The 24023-nt window shown below is 46.0% G+C and overlaps 1 protein-coding gene and 1 long non-coding RNA gene across 2 annotated transcripts in view; one reads left to right on the plus strand and one right to left on the minus strand.

The window, feature by feature from the left end:
* LOC121497166 overlaps positions 1–24023 on the plus strand; it is a 49354-nt gene that overhangs the window by 12579 nt on the left and 12752 nt on the right. The window contains exon 2 of the long non-coding RNA XR_005989424.1: positions 22045–22204. This is a non-coding gene — a long non-coding RNA (uncharacterized LOC121497166). The remainder of the gene's footprint in view (positions 1–22044; positions 22205–24023) is intronic.
* The window catches only part of SAP30 (Sin3A associated protein 30), a 137828-nt gene continuing 127818 nt past the window's right edge, over positions 14014–24023 (minus strand). The window contains exon 8 of the transcript XR_005989421.1: positions 14014–14254. The gene's annotated coding sequence lies outside the window, so the exon portion shown is untranslated. The remainder of the gene's footprint in view (positions 14255–24023) is intronic.

The following is a 24023-nucleotide window of genomic DNA, read 5'->3' on the forward strand; positions in this document are numbered from 1 at the left end:
CAGTGGTCCCAGGCCAGTAGCAGCGCCTCCTAGTGCCAGACGGGAGGCAGCAGGGACTCTGAGCTTCCCAGGCCAGGCGGTGGAGGGGGCCTCGCTGCCTGCTTTGGAAACTTTCCATTTTCCCACACTATTTCACATTCATATTACTTTTCACACCCTGTTAGGCAGTAATAGCACTGAACCTACTGAATACTTCCATGCACCAAGCCAGCTCTCCCACTACAGCTCCAGATCATTCATCCACCTCCTGGTGATGGGAATGAACATTGCTCTCTAGTCCTGTAGGGGTAGTTGGCTTCTCTTCTCTCTGGAATCTACATCCACACTGTAGTAAGGTGGTGCTGGTGGTGGCCACTGCTTGAGGGTCCTCAGGTGTGGCGGGGGTGGTTGGAGCAGGTGGTGGAGATTTGGGGACTCTTTTGGCTTTTGGTCATTTTATGAGGCTAGATTGGCAATTTTTAAAGAACAAGGCCTGCCTGTCGGCCTTAAGCAAGGAGTAAAGCCTGGCCTACATTATAAGCACCAGCTCTTGGCTTTGGGTTCTGGAGCGCCAATCCCAATGGTAGCACTTGGGCATTAATGGATTCTGAGACAGCAAATCACCATGCTTCCCCCACCCCCTCTGGCAGCCATGGAGCAGCTCTGAGAATCTGGGGGCTGCTCCATACATCTGGGCCTCGGGTGGGGGTGGAGTGGGGGCAATTAAATTAGACCCCTGTGCCCAGTCAGGTTTAATGATCTCTGGGGAGGAGAGGACAAAGTAGCAAGGCTGCTGTGGGAAAGCCACCCTTCTCTGTATCAAGAATTACTTGCCCTTTGGCTATCAAATGAACTTGAGTCACTCACACGTGGACCTAAACAGCAAGATATTTTAAGAGTCCAGTTAAAACAGACTGGGCCCAATTTGGTGTACTAGGCACTGCAGTCCTGGCACTTGCCTAAGCTTGGGCCTAGGCTCCTTGAAGATGCTGTGAAGGTGAGGAGGGGCTGAGAGCTCCCCACCACAACAATACTGGGCCTGGTGGCCATGGGGCTTAACCTGAGAAGTCAGGGAAGTTAAGGGTGGTCCTCTGCTGCTCTTCCAAGACTTCTCCTCAGTTCTTCCATCAAGAAAAGAGGAATAGGGGCACCTGGCTGGCTCAGTTCATAGAGCATGTGATTCTTGATCTCCAAGTAGTAAGTTCAAGTCCCACCTTGGGTCTAGAGCCTACTTAATAATTTTTTTTTAAATAAAGAGAAGTAAAATCTGCCTGCCCCTACTTCCAGAACAAAGGAGAAAGAACTACTTTTAATGAGAGCCTATTAAGTGTCAAGCATTTTACAGGCTCTATAATGTTTAATCTTCACAAACCATAAGGGAAGTTTTTCCAAACCTTGTGTGTCTGCAAGGAAACTGAGGTGCAGAGAGGGGAGACCTGAGCAGAGCCATAGGTCTGTGCATCCAGACTGAACTCCAGGCTTCCTTACGACCATGCTCTTACTTCTAGCAATGTCCTGAGAGTTGATGACACACCAAAAGATCCTGCAGCCTGGGTGAGGTCTCTTGTTGACCTTTAAGAGAGAGATGCTCTGCCTTCCATGAGCCTCTAACATATATTCCTAGAGAGTGATTTAACTGGTAGAAAATCTGGTTCTAAGGACTTGAAGCTTTGAACACCATTTTAAGCTGCAGCACCTTTGTACCTATTCCTCCAAAGTATTCACGAGAAAATCAAAGTTACCAGGAATCTCTTACTCAACCAGAGAAGCCCAGAGTCTGCCACACACATGTCCCTTACTGTCACTTTTCTTGTCCCATCACTCCAGGGTTGAGAAGATTTAAACTCACTGGGCCTCAGTGTATGTTCATACCACTAACATCTAAACTTCAGCCTGGGGCTTTGAAGCCTGGGGAACCCAAGGAAGGAATTAACTTGGTTCCTAACTTCCAAATGCCACTTCAGACCTTCCTCCACTTGTCAGGACCAGAGTTTGTCGACTGAGCAAAAAAGAACACCTACCCTTAAGCCAGAGAACACCTACCCTTAAGCCGGGGGAGGACTGAGTGTGGGCTCTGGAAATACAGGGTTCAACTTCTGGCAGTGAAAACCCCAGGAGCTCCACTACTTGAATGTTCTTATTGGCATATCTACCTTCCAGCACTTGTTCAGTAGTTCCTTCTTGGTATAATTGGACTTTTCATCTACCGAGAAACTGGCCACTACTTGCTCACACTCTTGAGAAAGTGCCTTCGATTTTGGATTTGAGGCATTTGCAGAAGGCAGGAGGGGTGAGACAAAACAGGCAAAGCCTGGAAGCAAGGAAGGAAAGTGCGTGTGCGCGTGGGGTGGGGGAAGGGGCAGAGGGGCAGTTGTGGTTTGGGAGTTGCTTAGGGAAACTTTCTCTGTTTTCTCAACACAGATGCGGGATCCTAGTCTAGATCCTCTCCATTGTCTATTTACTTCACAATTTTCCTTCTTCTTTACTGATGCTGGGCCTAAGGAAAATTAGGGAGCCAGATGCCCACATTCTTCTCTTTTGGTCAGTTGCTGCACAGGGCACAGACTCCAGGTGGGTATTTAGGACCAATTGTTTTAAAGAGTCCTTAAAGCTACATTCCTGTTGAGCCCTCTGTTCCCTTTGGGCATGGAAGGGAATTTCTGGTTAATCTAAGACCTCTGGACCTAATTGTCCCTAGAGCAGTGTTCCAAACTTGGAGGCAGCTAAATGAGTGGTCATTTAATAGGATTAAGAAAAAAACCTATCCCCATATATTAATTCAGTTTATAGTCATCGTGGAGGGAGAGGAAGAGACTATGGTGATTTCCTAAATGCCAACTAGCTAAGTCTCTCTGCCTACGCCCCCCACCCTAGTTTTATTTTACAACTATTTTTTTAAAGGTTTATTTATTTGAGGGAGAGAGAGAATCCAACATGATGGGGGGGGGGGAGGGGGACAGAGAGACAAAAAGACTCCCTCCTGATGTGGAGCTCGGATCCAAGGGCCCTGGGATCATGACCTGAGCTGAGGGCAGCCACTTAACTGACTGAGCCACTCAGGTGCCCTATTTCACAATTATTGATTATCTTACTCAGAGGTGACAACAAGGTAGACAACGGACAAGTAAAAATCAAGTTAAGAAAGCTGTACTGCATTCATGTCTTTCTCCTCTATCATACTCTGCCATAGTTTCTGCTGCTGCCTATGGCTGGTGGCACCCCACTGGACTTTAGGAACACCAAGTAGAAGAGCCTGATCACAAGACTAGGATTAGGTTGCCAATTTGAATTGAACTTGGTTTTAGAATGGCATGACTCAGGTATAAAATCTCCTCTCTTCTCAGAGACACTGGCTGTCTGAAAACTCAAAAAAAAAAAAAAAAAACCAGTAAATTCAAGAGAGAAAAGAACAAAAAACTGTAGGAAGAGAGAGGAAGAAAAAGGAAAATACCTGTACACAAAACTGTAAAGGCATTTGGAAATTCTCCCTGAATTTCTGACGACTGAAGCTAAAGCTTGTTTGTCTCCCGTGGGTTTCTCAAACCCAATTCCCTTGTTCAGTATCTCTGGGGGTGGGGGGATTGCCTGGGAAGGGCACATTCACGTGGGTTTGGTCTCAGGCAGGGCTCTACCCAACGGCAGTGGGTAGGGACAGCTGGAGGTAGCAGGGAGGAATGAGGTAAGAAAAGCCCTGGCAGGTGTGGCTTAAGTCAGGCGGAGGTCTTCCCCCATCCATATGGAGGGACACCAGCATCCACCACCCCAGGGGAGCCTCAGGGCTCCAGTCCATCCCAGTGACTTAAGCCAGAGTGCTCTACTTACAGTTATTAATGATCAGACTGATTTTAAGCCAAGACCAAAAAGAAATGGATCCAAATGAAGAAACTAGGGCAGCTCGGATTCTGCACGCTGGCTGCAAGCAGGGGATTGCACCAGTGACCAAGTCCATAGCTGCTGCTTCAGCATCCACTCCATGCCAGGCAAAGAGGTGCATGCGGGTGGGCTCTGAGCTCCAGAGTGTGTAGTTGTATAGTGCTGGAAGGGTTATAGGAAAAAAACTAGAATATTTGCACTTCTGGTTGGCAGAAAATGGGAGGCACTCCTGGAGTACTTAAGAAGACTTACTACCCCTACTTCCTCCCCAGCAACAGGTTTAAGGTAAGTCTCTCATTTGCTAGGAATGACCAACCCTGGCCCCAGAATCCATCAGGAGTTTGGTCAGATCAGGGACTCTTGGAGAATTAGGTCTCCAAGATCCCGCTTGACCTCCCTGTCAGAGGCAAGTGCTTAGTGCATTTCATGGCCAGGTACACCAGGGTTGGGTCCTGGCTTCTGGCTTTACTGGTTTTGTGATCTCAAGCTAGCACCTTGGCCTCACCAAGTTTGTTTCTGCCTTTGCAAAACCGGGACATTTGCCCAATAAAGATTTGGAAAGTGCTGTTCCTAGCCCTGATGATCCTCATCATTGTGCATTTGTTTAGTCATCTTTGGGGGGAAAAGACTCCTTTTCTTTATAGAAACTCCAGAAATGTAACAAAACGTCCAGCTTCCTCTCCCACCGGGAGGTATGGCTTGCTAGGCTATGGCTTGCTAGGCTGATCATCTCCCTCCCCCATAGCTACTACCAACTCTGCAAATTCCAAATCCTTCCCTTTGCATCTCACCAGTGCATTCTCCAACTTGCCCCTTTTTATGTTCTCCTCTGACCCCCCGTGGCAAGGTTTGATTTTTGCATTCTTACTATTTCGGTTAGTTGTTACCCTCCAAGCTGCACTTCTGGGAAGCCCATATTCCACTGACCCCAAGGATGGTCCCTCAAAGCAGGCCACAACTCATGCAAAAATTCGGACCCGTGATGCCAGGGAGCACAGCCTCCTATGCACCTACCTGGCGGCCAGTCCACATGTGCCTGACTAGGAGTTCCAGGAGTGGGAACAATTTGAGGACTAGCTGGCCATGCAGGATCCTTTGCTAGGATGTACCCAGGGATTTGAGCTATGAAAAACCTCTTGTGGGCCCCACCACCCCTCCTCCCAGCCTTTTGCCCAGGCTTAGGAAGGTTCAAGGTTAGTGTGTCTGGGCCTTTCTCAATACTCAGTGCCTCCCAGGGAGTCTTGAAGAACTTGTGGGCTTCCTTTCCTTTTTTTTTTTTTCCTTATATTTCCATAGGAGCCAGGCACTAATTATGGAAGATGGCCTTGAAGAAACTTGGCTGTTTTGGCCTGAGGACCCTGGGGCCCAGTAAGGTGCTTGGGACTTTACATAGAAAAAATGCTGTTTAGTTTGCACCATCTGGGTGGGGTCTGGAACAAACAGATTGGTGGCTGGTAGTGGGGAGGGGCACCTGGATTTCTCATTCAAAAAGGGGGGCGTCGATGTCACCCTGCAGTTGACAGCTGGGTGGCACCTGTCCAACCCAGTTGCTGTCAGCCAGCACCACCATTCAATTGGGACCCAAAAAATATCTCTTAAACTTGCAGATTTGGAGAGAGAAAGAGGAAGGTAGCCAGGCAACGGAATTGCAGAAAACATCCTCTCAGTCATACAAACTTTATTGTAGATCAGGAAGTTATCTAACAGCTGCCAAAACTCTTCTGACTCCAGTGCTCCAAATGGTGACTGTTTCTCACACCTCACCATTGGGTACTCATTCTGCTGCCTTGGGGGTTATTCAGATTTCCCCTTCCCTTTCAGATTGGATCTACCCCCACCTGCCTGGCTGCATTTGGAGATGATTTCCTTTTTTCCATTCAGGAGACCATGTGGCTCCCATACTTACCTGGGCTGGCAGTTTCTCCACCCACCCTCCTTAAAGGGAATTCCAAATCTCTTGAGGGGGGGAAAGCCAGGTTGAGCAAGGGTCAGAAAAAGGAAGCCTTGCCTGAAGTCCAAGCATACATTATTATATTCTTCTCCGGTGCCTTTGATTCATTCCAGAAAATAAAGTGCAGCAGCAGAAGTAGCTTTAATGGGCAACCTCCTTTTATTCCACTAATTCCCAGTCCTGAGTCAGGCTCATGAGCCAGAATCTTGGGCCTTGGAACCCCTGAAGGGTCTAGTAAGGATATTGAGCACAGGGGCGCCTGGGTGGCTCAGCAGTTGAGCATCTGCCTTCGGCTCAGGGTGTGATCCCAGTCCGGGGATCGAGTCGCCCACGGAGCTCCGTGTGAGGAACCTGCTTCTCCCTCTGCCTGTGTCTCTCATGAATAAATAAGTAAAATCTTAAAAAAAAAAAAAAAAAAGATATTGAGCTCACAGTAGGAGCTGAGACAGTAGATCCTGGTTGACGAAACGTATGCTTCGAAGAAAAGGGGGCAATTATTTGAGAGCAAGTGTAAGTAAAGGCGCGGGCGCGTGTGCTTCCTGTGGCTTGTCAATTAGTCTCAGGCTCACATACGAGATTACCTCAAGGATGTGCTCCCACTTCTCGGCCGGGCGCCCCAACACAAGCCGGCTCCTCCGGGATATCGAGGGAGCCCCCTCCAGCTGACCCATTTGCAGACGTGGCATCAGTGGCCTCTGCGTCCAGGGCTCTTTTCCTCACCCTCGAGGGTCAAGGTGAGCTGAGCCCACCCGACGGAGTCAGACTCAATCCAGATGACCAGGACACAGAGAGGCCATTCCTCAGGCACGCGGAGCCCCAGCGGCCACGGGTGGGCCGGGGATGCTGAGGCGCGCGCTCTGGGCCCCGCTTCTGGAATCCCTTTCTCTGGTCGGCGGAGCGCAGATGTGGATGTGCTCGGGCACTGGGGCTGGACTCCGACCCCTCAGGGGGCCCTGGGGCCCCCACCCCGGGGCTGTGACCCGCCGCCGTCGTCGCTCTTCTCTTCCGGCGCTCACTCTCCCCTCAGCGGCCGGTCATCACCCATCGGCGGCGTGGAGAGCAGCCGCGTGGCTCGCACCCCGGAAGCGCTTACCGAGACCCGGAAGCAGCGGTGCGCGGACGCCGCTCCCGCGCGCGCGGCCCTCCCCGCCCCTCCTTGAGGTGCCGGGCTGCGAAGCCACGCGTCGCGCGAGAGCGGGTCCCGGGTTCGCGCCGCCCTCCCGCCCCACGGGGGGCACCTCCCGCCCGGGGCTCTCTCGCTGGCGGCGGCGGCGGCGGCCCGGGCTCCCTGTTCCCCGGGGAGCCACGAGTGGGTTTAGGCCCCTCGTGTAAGGTCGCCGTTGTGACTGGCCGTGGGTGAGGGGAGGCACGGAGGAGGACTTTACAGTCGGCGCGTCAGTGACTAGCAAACTCCCCAGGGACCAGGCTGTACGTGTATTAGGGACCTTCAGTCGTGTTCGCACGTAATCAAGTGCCCGCCGCTCCGGTTGGATTTCCCGCCGCGTGGGCCTCTCCCCGTGACCCGCCGTCGTCGTGTGGATGCTTCATTTTTTTTTTAATTTTACTTTTTTATTCATGAGAGACACAGGCAGAGGGAGAAGCAGGCTCCATGCGGGGAGCTGGATGCGGGACTCGACCCGGGTCTCCAGGATCACGGCCCGGGCGGAAGGCGGCGCTAAACCGCTGAGCCACCCAGGGATCCCCCCGTGTGGATGCTTCAGATCCCACCAGGGCTCCGTGCCGTGGCGCTGGGAACACCTGGGGAGTACGCGCAGGGCTTCCGGGAAAGTGCTCACTGCCCAACCCCAACCTGGCGCCAAGGTGTTGGGGGGGGGGGGCGGACGGCCCGAGGCCTGACCCAGGGACACCCGGGCCTGGAGGGGGCGGTGAGCACTGGGGTGAAGGACCCAGTAGTCCGCTCCTTCTGGCCACATACTTTTATTTATTTATTTTTAAAAGATTTTACGTATTCATTCATGAGAGACAGAGGGAGAGGCAGACACAGGCAGCGGGAGAAGCAGGCTCGGTGCGGGGAGCCCGACGTGGGACTCGATCCCAGCCCCGGGGGATCACGCCCGGAGCCGAGCCGAAGGCAGAGGCTCAACCACTGAGCCACCCAGGTGCCCCTGGCCTCATTGTTTTAATGTCTGTAGTACTTAGGCACAGTTTGAGAAAGAATAATGTCTTTACTTTCAGAAAAAACATCAAAGACCTAGGGGCTGCTCAATATGGAGCACATATGGTCGTCTCGGAAGGCCTCGCCTGCCAAAACATGTTTCTCAGTATTTTTCTCCTTTCCTTTTTCGATCACACTCCTCCCCCCCTCCCCAATCTCTCTCTCTCTCTCTCTCCCTCTCTCTCTCTCTCTCTCTCTTTTTTTCTCCCCAAATGGGAGGGAGCCCAGGCTCGAGTTACCCTAGGACGTGCGGGGTTCACTGGAGGCCGGTTCGTGGCTGTTTGGAGGCTATCGATGAGGCCTTTCAGGAACTGCCTCCAGCCCGGGTTGGGAACCTGGGAGATGGGCTGCAGAGCCAGGCTGGGGAGGCCCGGACTCCCCAGGACCCAGAGCCTGCCCAGGGCACAGTCCAGGCATCATCAGATGCCGAGGCTGCAGGTCGCTTTTAGCATTCTATCAGCAAAAGCACGTTTTCCTGTTAGTGCTTCCTTAATGCGGTCAAGTTACACTGGCTGAATCCCCAGGCCTTAGTATATTGCTCAGAATGGGGGGCACGTAAATGTTTATTGAATGAATATTGAATGAAGGCAGTAAAGGCAATAGCTGGCAAACCACCTTTTTACTTTGCTCCAAACAAGAGTTAGTTGCACAGTTCCTCTTCTTCATTAAGTGCTATTATTGTTATTATTTACTATTATTGTGTAGACCACCGGCTCAGTTTTTCAAATATTTAGCAGAGAGAGAGGCAGGGGAAAGTTGGCTAAAAGTTCAGGCACTTTCCTTCAGGAATTTCTCAAGAAGAAATCTCAGAATGTCAGGAGTCATTAACGTGATCTAGTTCCAACTTCTGAATTTCTCTGAAGATGAACAGAGACCCAGAAAGGTGTTCAGGGCACACAGCTGGGATGGAGCTGGGGAAGGGCCCTCTTTCCCAGGCCTAGTACCCACAGGGCTCACTACCTCACATTATCCTCAAGGGAAGGACAAGCTGGATAATTTCCTCTCTTTTAGCTTCTCCCATTAAATGGATTCCTATCATCACCTCTGAAAAATGATATTCTCCTTCAGTAAATTTACATGTAGGGTTAGTATTAAAAGCAGGGGTAAATTCTTGGGGCTCCCATTTAAAAGAAGAAGCATGCTGTTGCCAGAACTTGCAGCTTTTTCTAATGCAATATTAATGATGGTGGGGGAAGGAAATATATCACACATGGAGCTGATTAAATATGAATCTTTATCACATCTTCCAGTGTTCGGAGGCCTTACATGACTTATACACAGAGACCAGTGGGCAAATTACCTGACAAGTAGTTTGAAAACCTGGGCTTTAGACCTGGCTTTGCCATCAGCCTGTTGCATATCTTGACCAATTTTGCTGCATCTATTTCTCTTTCTCTCTCTCATATATATACATATATGTATATATATATACAAACATGTGTATGTGTATGTATTATGCATAGATAATAATATATTTTAATTTGTAATCTATGTGATCTGTTCATAAATCCAATTTCTTTTTCTTTTCTTTTCTTTTATTTTTTTATTTATTTATGATAGTCAGAGAGAGAGAGAGAGGCAGAGACACAGGCAGAGGGAGAAGCAGGCTCCATGCACCGGGAGCGCGACGTGGGATTCCATCCCGGGTCTCCAGGATCAAGCCCTGGGCCAAATGCAGGTGCTAAACCGCTGCGCCACCCAGGGATCCCCATAAATCCAATTTCTGTTCTTCTGTTCTCTGATGTATCAACATACAGTGATCCCCTTACCCATATAGATGGAAAAACAAGAGTCAACACTAGAACCCTGCTGCTTCTTGTATTAGTATTGAGTCAATATTAAACTTGCAAAAGGGTTTCTAGCTGCTCCTGCCCCAGAAGAGCAGGGGCATTTGGAGCCCAGAGAGCTGATTTCCCCATGCCTACACTGCACAGCTGGAGAGCCCTGCTCAGGAAGACAGTTCCTACTCCCTGAAGAGAGTTACTGCAAATATGGGCATCCACCAGCCTCTGTGATGGGTTAGATGAGCATAGATCAATAAGGTTTTAAAAAAAAAATCGTAAAGTTTTGTTTTTTTTTTTACTTTTAAACAATCTCTACACCAATATAGGGCTTGAACTCACAACCCTAAGATCAAAAGTTGCATGCCCTTAGGCATCTGGGTGGCTCAGTCTTGTTAAACATGTGTTGGGCTCAGGTCATGGTCCTGGAGTCCCAGTATGGAGCCCTGCATACTGGGAGCCCTGGAGTCCCAGTATGGCTTCCTGCTTATCCCTTTTCCTCTGCTCCTCCCCTTGCTTGTGTTCTTTCTCACTCTTGACCACTCTCTCGAATAGATAAATAAAATCTTAAAAATAAAAAAAGAGTTGAATGCTCCACTGACTGAGCTAGCTAGCATCACTGCCCCTCCTCTCCCAGCACAGATCAATTCTTTAGGATACTTACTTCTACTACCCATTCATCCACATTCCTTGCTCCATTTTCTCATTCAAGCCAGGAATAACCTAGGCAGAATATAATTGTCTTGGGTTCAGGAGGGTGAATTTAAAGCAGAAATGGAAGTCAGTACCATTTTACTTGGGTGGTGCTTCTTAAAACATATCCTCCCTGTTGCCTTAGACTTTGAGCCCTCAAGGTGCACTGTGACAAGAGTTATGGTTCCTCTAATGAGGAGTATAGCAGCTAGTCTTAATTTGTTTTTGGAGTCTCAAATCCAACATAAACTCTAGTCAAATTTAATAATGAGATAAAATTAATAAAGCTAATGTTCACAATTATATTCAACTGATCCTTTCCCCTCACACAACAAACTCCCAAATTATCAATGTTGGGGGTAAGTGGAGAAGCTAGCAAATTATCCACCATTAAGAATAAGACAATAAAGTTGTTCTTGCTTGCTTTGGGGAAGAACTTTCTTGATGTGAGAAAATTACTTGGGGAACTGTCTGCCGTGTTGAAAATTTAAGTCTAGGGCACTTTTTCCCTTCTGCCTGCCTGGCCCTGGTTGACCTTGACTAGCCTGATGCAGCCTGGTTGGCATCCAGTGTGTATCAAGGAACAGTTGTGATATGTTTTCCCTCGATATGGAGTGGGACCGGCAGTTTCTCTTCACTGAGACTGTCTTTTCCTCTGTCACCTTCCTACTGGGAACCTTGATGACGTGGGGGCTAAAAGAATCTCACAAAGCACCAGGTTTGAGAGAATCTCCTTCAGCAGGGACCTAGGCCTGTGAGAATGGGCTGCCCAGCCCAAACATCTGCTCTCCATGCCCTAGGCATGCAGAGAAAGGATGGAGCTGAAAATTCAGCCAACTGAAGGTAGACATGTCACCCCTTGTGTTTAAATCCAGATGATATGTAAATTGTTCTTTGTGGCTATAGCTGTGCAATATAGTAGAAAGAGGTCTCCTGCCACTTCTCTTAAACATCATCCTCAGGATTCTGTTTTGGGCCTTTTCTTATATGAAAATCTCTCTCTGGGCAATATATAATCATAATACTTAACTTCCTGAGGTCCTTATGGGGATTATATGAGAAAATCTACTAAAAGTGCTTTCCACAGTGCCCAACACATAGCAAGTATTCAATGCATGTTAGCAGTTAGTATTTTGAACCATTCTGTGATTTCATTTGATGCCAATGACATAATTGTCAACAATTCAGACCTTTTCTTGAAACCCTAGATCTGAATATCCAACCACCTCCTGCAGGTTATTTACATATAGATGAACTTAGACTTGTGAGGCCCCCTATGTTCAAAACAGACTGAATTTCCTAGACTGTTCTCCTAGTCTCTATGAGCGACACCACCACTAATCAGGAGCTCAGGCCAGCTACCTGGTAACTGTCACCAAGTCCTCCTAAATATTTCAAATAAGTGAACCCACAACCTCCTGCCTTAGTAATGACAGATACTGAATTTTGCCTGTATCATTCCATCATTTTTCCTACTGCCAGTCTGTCCTCACAGCAGCTGGAGGGATCTTTATGTATTGCAATTTGATCATGTCATTGCCCTGCTTTAAATCTTTTGTGCATTCCCCATAGACATCAGAAAAACCCAAATGCTGAATGTACAATGCTCTTTAGAGTCTCCTTTCTCACCACTTTCCCTTCATACCTGCTAAGTGCTGGCACTGAGGTTTTCTTTTTTTTTCTTTCTTATTTCCTTTTTTGCCTTCATGTCTTTGCACGTGTTGTCTTTCTGCCCAGCATACACCACTCTCTCCTTCATCAGATTCCTGATGCTTGTCCTTCAAGATTCAGCCTGGGTGTTTGCTTCTTGGAAGCCTTCACCAAGCCCCAGGCTGATTACAGAGTTTTTATCCTGAGTTTTACAGAGTTTTTTTTTTTTAATTTTTTTATTTATTATTTATGATAGTCACAGAGAGAGAGAGAGAGAGAGGCAGAGACACAGGCAGTGGGAGAAGCAGGCTCCATGCACCGGGAGCCTGACATGGGATTCGATCCCGGGTCTCCAGGATCGCGCCCTGGGCCAAAGGCAGGTGCCAAACCGCTGCGCCACCCAGGGATCCCAGTTTTACAGAGTTTTATAGGATTGCAATTTCTTGTTCTTCTCTACTAGGTGTGAGTTCCTTGAGGGCAGTGTGAGTAAATCTTCGATCTTTGTGGCCACAAGGCTTTCATGCCTGGCACACAGTAGGTGTTTATCACATGTTTGCTGAATATGAGAATGACCCCAAATTAGAACAAATGACTGGTTCTATAGATTTGTATCATCAAAATTTGGGGAAAGTTATTTTTCTGCGCCTCTGTTTCTCATTTGTTAAGATGAGAACTAACAATACCCCTAATATTGTGAGAAGTAAATGAAAAATGAATGCAAGTCTTCTGTAAAAAGTGTGTTAGCACCGTACGAAGGTCATTGTTATAATAAGGACTGACCTACATTTCCCATGCATGTATACATTTTCATACAGGCACTTAATGCGTACCTACTGTACGGATCTACATTTCTGCGTTTGTGCACTTGTGTGGTTACATGGAAAAGCAATTTCCAAACATACCTTCCCTATTTATGTGTTTGGATATCATGAACCCCCCAATTAGCAGCCATTCTGTGGATTCATTATATCCAAACACACAACTACAAACAGTGCAAATTTATAGAACACCAAATGGGTAATTATAGCCCCTTCCTCTTTTTACTATGACTATTCTGTACCTTCCTACTAAAACGGTAACACTGAAGCACTTTCCCGCTAGGTTTTCACTTTATTTTTACGTGGGTCACTCCGAGCAGTCATTGATGGTATTGTTTTCCTCATTCTGCACGTGAACAAACGGAGGCACAGATGATTCATTAAATAGCATGCTTGCTTTCCAGTGTTGCAACAGAGTGGAGGTCAGAACCCTAGGATGCCGTTTCTCCTGTCTTCTTTCTTTTTCCACGAGTTGGTGTAGAAGTTTGCGCAGAATAAGTGATGATACGACCGAGCCAGAGCTGACCAGTGTGTAAACCGTCCAGTGCTTATGTACGACGATGCTCTCAGTTGCCAGTTATCTCTGCACATTGGACCTGCCCTAAATGTGGAATCCGCTATTCTCACATCAGTTCCCGATTTTTTCAATTCCCGGCAGGGTAATTGCTTCTCCTTCCGTCCCGCGCAGTTGCCAGCTGCCCGGGCGCCCTGGGGGCTTTGAAGTGGAAGGCGCAGCGGGGCTCTCTAGGCGCCGCCCGAGGCCGCGCTGGAGAGGAGCGCGCGGGGGCTTCTTCCACTGCGTCCACCTCCGGGTCCCGTTCTTCTTTAACAAGCCAGGTGGCGCCAACTCCCAGCCCCTGCTGGAGCTGGGGGGCCTTCCCGCCCGCGGCGGGGTCGGGAGGAGAGGGGGAGCGCGAGCTCAGCCTCAGGGGGGAGCTGCGCCCCGCGCCCCGCGCCCTCGGCCCCGCGCCCTCGGCCCCGCGCCCTCCCCTCCGCTCTGCGCTCTCGCGTCTGCGGGGAGGGACACGTGCTTTGCTCTTCTTCCGCGCCCCTCGCACGATCCCGGCAAGCCCAAAGGGAAATGGGGTGTCCTGTGTGCCACATGGAGCTTGGGGAACGGAAATCATTAAAGCCATGAGGTTTCCTGGCTCTTCGCGGTGTTTACGGTGGGTTTTGATTTGGGGAAGGAGAGCGAGGAAAGGTTAAGGCCGGTTCCAATCTGCCGGCAGCTGCATCTGTCTGTGCAGCAGATGACGCGTGGGGCGCTCTGGTGCGCGGGGCTGTGGGTGCAGGATCCCGTCTCTGGGTGTCGTGTGTGGTGGCCTACCTGCCTCTAAGGAACAGAATAGGTGCATGTTCATTTTAAAAACAAAAACAAAAACAAAACAAAACAAAACGAAAATCGGGTAGAAATCCTCCCAGCTGCAAGAGGAGGGCTTTGAGGTTCCGTCCTAGGACAGCTGAGAGTCTGAATCTATTATGGAAGGCGCATGGTTCAGTTTTCAAACCCCATTTTTTATCCTTGAAATGTTTCCAGTCTTTGAACTACTGTTACTTAACAGGAAGAAGGGAGAAACTCCATTATATGAGCATATCGATTTACGTGATCTAAACCAAACATCCCTGAATAAAAATGTTTGTTGAAACTTACAAAATAACTACTGTCTGGTAACGAAAATGGAGCCATACACATGTGCTGCTGTTGCAAATCATCACCAAATTTGAAGTTAAGATGAATTCAATAAAAGTAAGGTTTTTTTGTTTTTTTTTTAATTCACTGGAACACTTAAGAGTAGAGTTGGTATTATGGCCTATAGCAATTTTAAGATTTTAATTGAAATGACAGTAACATACATACAAACACATAGAGCACTCAGCAACATTAGTAATGATGACAGTGTGCTATTAATGCTGCTTTTTATATGGTGCTGGTGGTGTGTTTATTACAGTGTGCACTCCGGAGCAGTGTTTTTCATACTGCAGGTTGCCAACCATTAGGAACTCATGAAATCGACACTGTGGGATTTGAGCAGTATTTTTTTTTCTTTTAACGAAATAGAAAAGAATTAAAAATATCAGAAAGATGTAAGAATAAATATCCTTTCACAAATCATTTTTTTCCTCCCATTTCGTGCCTATGACCTGGGTCACAATGTAAAATGTATTTCTTATCATAGTTTACATTTTAAAAGGAGTTTGAAGGTTGTGGTTTCTAATTTAAAATTTTATTTTATTTTTAAAATAATCTCTAAGCTCAAAGTGGGGTGGAACTCACAACCCCGAGATCAAGAGTCACATACTCTACTTGACTGAGCCAGCCAACCACCCCAAGGTATTCAATTTTAAAACCTCAGCATGGTAGGTTCTTTCTTGATTATGAAGGTTACACTGGATAAGAGATCATGTCAGGCTTAGGGCCACAGTGAGAAAACTGGCAAGAAAGAACGGAGGAGGAGCCAAGGCTTTAAGAGAGGATGAGTGGCAGTTGGAAGATTACCATAGGGGCCCTGGAGCAAAGAGCAAAGCGTAGTACTGCTTATTCAAACTGGCTGTGGGAGGAGGGCTGGCTGGAGTCACACACTTCTGCTTGGGGACTCACTATCTTAACAGTACCAGGTGGGGTAGTGTTGACCCATGAGAAGCAGGTTAGGAGCTCAGTGATGGATGCTGGGGGGTAAGGAATGCTTTTGTTCCTCCACTTCTTTCCAGTCTCTGTGGCGAAGAGGAGCAGGTACTCCTGTTACTGTTTTAGGGCACTCATTACACCATATTTACTAGAAGCCAGGTCATTTTGTGTTTAAAGGCAATGGCTCGGGGTCCCTGGGTGGCGCAGCAGTTTGGTGCCTGCCTTTGGCCCAGGACGCGATCCTGGAGACCTGGGATCGAATCCCACATCGGGCTCCCGGTGCATGGAGCCTGCTTCTCCCTCTGCCTATGTCTCTGCCTCTCTCTCTTTCTTTCTCTGTGACTATCATAAATAAATAAAAATTTAAAAAAATTTTTAAAAAAAAGGAATAAAGGCAATGGCTCCCTTTGGCTCTCTCCTATTTCCTGGTAAGTGGGCCTGCTGGGTACAGTCTGCCCTAAAGGGGGACACCTAAGAGTTGACATCCCTTTCCTACTCCAAATACTAGGTAGCTGAGCCAAGACCCAGCTTGGGTGTGGCCTTCTTTACTTGGAAACATGCTGATCATGGCTTTGGGTTCCTGCCTCCCCTGGTGAGCCAGAGGGAAAGGAGATGTTGAATTGGACTTCGGAGATGGACCTACCACAGGCTCCATTTAGCTTGACTTAGAGCTCTGTGCTGAGGTGTATGCTGTTTTTGCCTCTAGTAATCCAGTGGGCATTGTCCATTTTCTCTTGTTCCAGAAAAGTCTAATAATTCCCTATAGCAGTTGTTCTCAGACTTTAGCATGCATCAGAGTCACCGGGGGGGCTCTTGTTAAACCACTGATTGTTTTGATTCACCAGGTCTGGGTGGGGCTTGAGAATTTGCCTTCCTACCAAGTTCCTAAGTGATGCTGTTGCTGCTGACCCAGGACCAAACCTTGAGAATGATTTCTCCATAAAATTCTGAGAAGGCAGCAGCCCAGGTGGCTCAGTGGTTTAGTGCCTGCCTCAGCCCAGGGCCTGATCCTGGAGACCAGGGATCGAGTCCCACGTCAGGCTTCCTGCATGGAGCTTGCTTCTCCCTCTGCCTGTGTCTCTGCCTCTCTCTCTCTCTGTGTCTCTCATGAATAAATAAAATCTTAAAAACAATTCTGAGAAGGGTTCAGGAGTAGGAAGGTGACCTGCAGGGCAAAATGAAAACACTCCTGAGTTTTGGGCCCTAATGCCAACTTAATCCCAGGAACCCTGCCCCAGGCCAATCCCCCAACACTCAAGGCTGCCAGGGGATCCAATATGTAGGACGGTGACTCCAGCAACAATGCCAACTCCCAGTGGTTAGTTGGGGGACTTTCCATCTTGGAGGGGGACTCAGGAGAGTATGGGTTCGGGGCACCTTATTCTTGGACAGACCATTAAGTGATTGGTTGTAGAAGCCCTGTAGGATTGCTAGTTACTATCTATATGCTCAGCATTCCTGGGTTTCTCTACCACCTTGTATCACAGGGCCTGGAGTGTAAAAACTATTTCCCAGTCGCCCTTGCGTCTAGAATTCAGGGTGCACTTTAGGTTCTGATAATGAAAAGCACTCATATAGGATGGGAAGGCCAGAAAGAGGAGCACCCTGTCTTCCTTTAGCTTGTGAGTGCCCAAGAAGGCTCTGGAAGGCATGAATATGGCGGTGGCTGCATTCCATGGTTATGGGGGTTCTGATGGCTTCCCCCGGACTCTACTCCTCCAATCCTTCCACTTGAGAACTTGTATTAAATCTGTTTGAGCTCGAAAGATCTAGATTGTCTTCTGTTTCCTATGCTAAACCCTGACGGATCCAGGGAAGAGGCTGTTTGGGCGCTTCGTACTTGAGGCCAGGATTAGCGTGGGCACAGTGGCACAGCATAGTGGAGACCCTGCAGGTGGTGAGATGGCGGGGCAGTCTGGGGACACTGAGCCTGATCCCAGGGAGCCTGCATGCTATCCGGAAATCAGAAAACTGAAGAGATGAGCCTGCTGAATCGCTGTCATCTTGTTCTCTCTCCCAACAAAAGCTTACTTCTGCTGCTTCCCCCTTCTGATTCTTCATGGCAAAACAGGAAAAACAGTAATTTTTGGAGAGTTCAGGCAAAAATTTGTCCTAGGGCTCAGTGATTATCTGTTCTGCTCATTTTGATACTTGATTGTGTGTTGTCCTGTGCTGTGCTCCAATATCTGGGCACTCACTCTGTGGTGAGGTTGTAAGTGATTAAGGGAGGATAACGAGTTTTCAGTTTCCAGCCTGAGAATGAATGATGATTTTCTTGGGCGAGTCTGCTTCACTCAAGTGTCATCTGGGAGCCGAGTGGACCCTGCAAGTTTCTGTGGCAGCACAGACAGTATGGCCGTGCCCTCTGCCCGGCCTTGCAGCCTAAAGCCCACCTTGGGGCCCTCAATCTGCAGATATTATTCAGGAGCTGGTTCTTTGACTCGTCAATTCTTCCTGAGCAGAGACAAGATGATCATTTAATTTTGTGCAGAAGGAACTGATCGCTCTGGTAACTGTGTCATTGTTCACAAATGCATGGTACCACTCTCTGCAGGAGGCACACATGTCCCCACTCTGTGACTGGCAGTTGTGGTCACGTGAGACTGGCCCTGGCCAATGAAGGATGAGTGGAAATGACTGTCTTTGGTCCCTAGTCCTTCTAAGCACATGGAAGCAATGAAGCAGACACATACAGGTGGCTCCAGATAGAGGCTGGGGCTCCAGAATAAAGTCTGTGGAGCAGGGCTGAATGGGAACGCAGAGTGGACATGTTGCTAACACTTATGTTTTTATATTAATTCTGTACTAGGTAATTTACTTCTGTGAAGTAATTGGCATTCTCGAGGCTCAATATATCACACCTCTTGTCCTGGCCAGAGTTTGGTCCCAAAGGACTGGACTGGGCATGCTCAGGTCTTTCTTCCAAAGGCACCAATCAAATCACCCCTCCTCCCTCTCAGGGGCCAGAGCGGTTACTCCAAAGGGTTTGGTCCTGGATCCAATCCCCGGAAAACTTTAGGCAAGGGAAATAGAGGTTTCTGAAGGGATTTTGTTACTGTAGAACTTTATCACTCCATGTAGCAAAAAGAATTTGCCAGAAATAGAAATATTAGGAGAGGCGATAAAAACATTAATTTTTGTCTCATTTTTACTCTTGCATATTTGAAAGCCTGGGGGAAGCATTCAAGTGACAGATCAAGGCATTGAAATAAATTTAGATAATGGTAATCCTAACCTACATTAAATAGAGGTAATTTATTAGCGCATAGCTGCGATAGGAAAGCAGCTCCGTGGTAAACGAGAACCAAGGCCTGAAGGTTAATACGACGGACTTTCTGCCAAGACATCCCTTCCTCCAAGGGCTTGGCTTGTTGTTAATTGACAGCCTGTGGCTCCCAGCACAGTGCTCTGTTCCGGCTGCAGGGCCTGAGGGAAGAGGGCTTGTTTTGAAACCCAGTGTTCTTAATGAAGCAGCTTCTGACCCTGAAATGTGTAAGAAAATCATCTGAAAGTGTGATGAAAAACTCATCTATTGAAAGTCAGTGACCTTTCCAGTGTTGATTTTAAAATAATGGATTTGTTTTATTTGACACTTTGGTAAATGCTATAATAAAACATAACAAGGCCAGAGAAATTATCCAGAGTGTTTTGTGTCCTGCAGCCTGGAATATCTAAACTATATGCTTGCAAATGAGCATCATTATTAGTGAAATTTTGTTGCAAATTTTGGCACTGACTGTTTTGGAGTGTCAGACTTTAAGACGCTATCACAGAATTGGCAAGTTTTGAGGGATTTTTTTTTTTACTGATTTAATAACATTTTTCTTTATTGTCCCCATAATCACCTGCTTTATGAACTGTGGCTAGAGCTGATGTTGCAACTGGTAATTTTCTTAGAAGCCAAATGCATTTATATTTTTCCGTCTTTTGATTTCCATCATTTCTGGGAATTGTTAGTAGATGGAATAAAAAGAGAATACATTATAAACAATTCAAAACACCAAAAACAAAATTCCTTGGACCTTTTACAGATACCACACATGCAAATAAATGTGGCTTTGCATTCCAATGGCATTTGAGTGGGGATTACATTTTCCTCATTAACCTCTTTCTTAACCAAACAGTATTGTTTTTCAAGCCTGTTTTATAGAAATCAAGTTTGACATTTTAATTTAATTTACACTGACTCAGCTCAAGTGAAGAGATAGACTGTCTTCTTTTGATCCTGGCCCTTTGTGCAGTCCTGGTTGATCTGTACCAAACAGCCTACTGGTTGAGGATGAAATTAAGAGATTGTATTGCTTGCCAAACCAAAACATTCAAAGTATTAGGTGTAGTTTTTCACTGCATTTCTAAGGAAAGAGGTGGGAGAAGCAATCGCAATGTACACCTGAGGTCTGAACGTGCCTGCTTTCCTGTGGCAAACCATTTATAAAACGAATGTACTTATTTCTAGTTGAAAGAATACCCAATCTGTTTTGCATCAGTCATAACCAATAATTTCTCTGCTAATATGTGGACTTTAATTTGAAGCAGTGGGAATCTTCTCTTTTCTCCAGGAAAGTCAACAGAGTTGTTTAGAAAGATTGCACAATTTTGGTAGGAGCAGAAATGTAACCGGATTATTTTTCAAACTTCTGTAAACACTCATGCATGAATCTGCAATTTTTGCAGTATACATTGTTTTTAACATCGATGTTTGAGTGCAGATGATGAAATATTTGTGTGCATGTAGGTGTTGTCTAAGTAAGATGAAAGAGACATTAAAGTAAGTCTTCGTACTTTAAAAGCACCCCATTTTAGGAAATCCTCTACCAGTTGTGTTCACTCTGCTATTAGCTCTGTCTCGTTTTGGCAGGCATCCTGTTTCATTCTACCATCTTCTCATTCATTGTTTTTAGACTCCTATAATCCTGGCTTAAGATGGCATGAGTTAGAGTTGGAGAGAGAACCAATACTAGTTTTCATAGTGTCCACGGTTCCGAAACATCCTCTTTAACGTTACTTGACACCCTCTCCTACATGTGCTTTCTTTAGAAAGTGGAAAAAGACATTATTGAGAGTTTGTCAGATGAAACCATATTGCCAAACATTTGCAGAACTGAATTATTGACAAAATGCATGTGATTCCAAAAGGGCCTGCTTAATTGAAAGCAGTTGCAGTGTTTCAACATGAGAATGTGGCTTATCCTTTCCTTCGTCGATCTGTTTTTAGATTGCTATAGAACATACCTCTGCACCTCCACTGTCCCCCGATAGCCATTTCTACACAGCTAACTCAGAACAGATTAGAGTTTTAGGACACTCTATGCCTTTTATTTCTTGATCAAGCATACAGGAAAATCGCATTCTCATGTCCTCCCATGGTCACCTCTAACTCCTAGGAGGCTGAACTGCACGTGCCCAGAGTGCCCAGCACAGCCTACCAAGTTACACAGTCATGCTTGTCAACTCCCAGTGTGTGCCATGGTGGCCAAGATGCAGCCATGCCCCTTGGTGGGTCCTTTGAGGAGATGCTCATTCAAATCATGCAGCTTCTGTGTTGATTTATTGCTCACTCTTAAGTGTCCCAGTTGGGCTGACATCTAGCCTACCTCTGAGAATGACACTAAAATCAGCTCTGCCACTAACCAGAAACAAGGCTATGTCTATGGTGAAAGGACAATCGCCTGATGGAAAATTGCATTTGCATACTTGGTGATAATAATTAACAATTAGAACTTAAGATTTAAGAAAGCCCAAATGTGTGGCATGTGTGATGTGCGGTAAGAGGAAATTTTTCAAAAATCTAATGTATTTGACGTCTCAATCGCCTTTTGACTAACAGAGCATTGGCATCTTGAAAACTGACCAAAGAAGTAGAAAAAAATTGTGTTTCATTTTGTCACTTGAAATATACTTCCTTTGTCAAATGACTCCCTTAACAAATAAGGGAAACCATCAAGGACAACATAGTTAGTTCATCTTCATTTGGAATTTCAGAAAAGCCAATGTCCCTAGTTGTCTTCTGAACTTTTCAAAGGACCGTTTGCTGTCTAGCTTCATCTTGTTTAAAGATGTCAGAGCTGTGTTGAGGTTAATATCAACAATCAGAAAGTAATATCATGGTTCTGGTTGTCATTATCCTGTTTAGACACGCTAGAACTAGATTGCCTGTGTTAAAACTTAATGGGCTAGAGAAGAGAAGCATCCAGGATCTTAATGATGGGGGCTTCCACTATCCAGGCATCTGCCAGATGTTCAATTTCTAAACTCAGAACATCTGATAAATCCACGATTTGCCTCACTTAGTATTCTTGGTCCTGGCAGCACATTAGAATAATCCCAAAATTAAAAAATATATATACATATATATCAATAGGTAGGCTCCACCCATTCCAATTAAAGTAGAATCTCTCAGGGTAGGGCCCCAGATTTCTTTTTGAAGTGCTCCCAAGTGATTTGAATGTGCGGCCAGGTTGAGACTCACTAACCCACATGATAATTTCATCTTTCAGAAGGGAGAGGAAGTGATGAAGAGGATTAACACCCTGCTTCTAATTCTGGCCAACTCGGAGGCCCTGCATGGAAAATCAGAAGTGACAGGAATCCTGGAAGAGGGCCACCTGGCCATCAGAAAATTCCAGAGGGATGTGGTCACTGCCAGACACACATTTGGTTAGTTGGAGTTTTAAAATATCTCAGGAAATTATAAAAGCCTGACTTTGACCCCTCAGTCTGAGATTCCAAAAAGGAGCCGGGGAGAGTCCTCAAAATAAAATTCAGATGCCACTATGGTAAATTGTCCTAGACAGAGGAGAAAAAAAGAAGAAAAGAAAAAAGAAGGAGGTGGCCAAAAAGATTTAGTGTCTTCATGCAGGAAGCTGTCTGCTGAGAGCAGATACATTTTTAAATGGTATATGTAAAATGTGAAAGATGATCTCAAAAAACAAGCATAGATATGAAAACTCTATCAAGAATATGTGAGAAGAGAGTAGGAAAGATTAAATCTAGAAGGAGACTAACATTATAGATGATGAAGAGGGTCTGTTTGAAACAAAAACAAAGAAGTGTGGAATCCGTGTGGGGCTGTGATGGTGTTAGGTTGAGGTTATGTCAACGGTGAAAATACAAGGTGGCCACCCCCTCAGACTCCATCATCTCTTTAAATGAGAAAGGCAGGACAAAGTTTGGGAAGAAGGAATTGAAAAATAAGAGCACTTAAGAGCAAATGCTAACTGTCTTAAATAAGTTCAAACACTGGAAATCAGACTAGAATATTATTAGAATTTTCAAATGAAATTGCTTTAATCTTTAAAAAATATGGAGTTTTTTTTTTTAAGGAAGAAAGTATAGCAAATGAAAGAAGTACCTGACCAGTTCCACATTTTTTTTCAAAAGGAGAGTAGAAAATGTATTTGAATTATAGACTCAAAGACCTGTTGATTTTTCAGTTCAAAAATCCTAGAATTTACCTTTAAGCATAGTTTGTAACATTTGCCAGGTTTAATCCTACTTATGACATAGTTCATGAAGAGGCTAGAGATGAGGAATCCTAAAATTTTAAATTATTCAAACTCAGAAGTTTACAACCTTTGAGAATTAAATAAAAGTTAAATACATTTTTGAAATAGTTGGATATTACAGTGTAACAAACTATCCCAACACTTAGTGGCTTGAAACAGCTATTATTAACTTGTTGGCAATTTGGCTATTTTCCTGTGTCCATCTGGGTGGTTCTCCTGCTGGTCTTGTCTGGAATCACTCAGGCAGCTTTGGTCATGTATAGCTTAATTTAGGCTAGATGGTCCAAGATTGCCTTAGTCACATACCCGGTGGTTGTTGCTGGCTGTCAGCTGAGCCACATGTCTCCAGCAGAAGGGCAGGCACTAATTTACATAGTGGGGGAAGCTAAGAGCCTTTCATCTATTCTAACCATTGCATATTTAAATAAGGAAATTAAAACCCAAAGTGATTGGAGACTTGCCCAAAGTCAGATATGTATGTAGTATAGAAGCACGTTAAGTGTGCCTGTCATGTATGTCTTACAACTACCAGTCCAGTGCCATTTGCGTTATGCCCAATAGATAATCACCTGATTATTACGGGCAATGGATTTCAGCAGTTTTGTAAATCACATTTGACTACCAAATCAGGATAATTCAAGTCAAATATATGCAGCAAAATATAAGTATTTAATTAACATATTTATACACGGGCTCCCGGTGCATGGAGCCTGCTTCTCCCTCTGCCTGTGTCTCTGCCTCTCTCTCTCTCTCACTGTGTGCCTATCATAAATAAATAAAAATTAAAAAAAAAAAAAAACATATTTATACAAACATCCAGATAGGAAGGTAGGCTGGTTAAAAGAAATATGAGGACTAAATTATTTTGTTAATGTGCAAACAAGATCATTTATTTATAAATTATGGGCATTGGGGCCCCTGGGTGGCTCAGCGGTTGAGTGTCTGCCTTTGGCTCAGGTCATGATCCTGGA

Source organism: Vulpes lagopus, chromosome 8 (assembly GCF_018345385.1).
Source record: "Vulpes lagopus strain Blue_001 chromosome 8, ASM1834538v1, whole genome shotgun sequence".
Lineage (NCBI taxonomy): Eukaryota > Metazoa > Chordata > Mammalia > Carnivora > Canidae > Vulpes > Vulpes lagopus.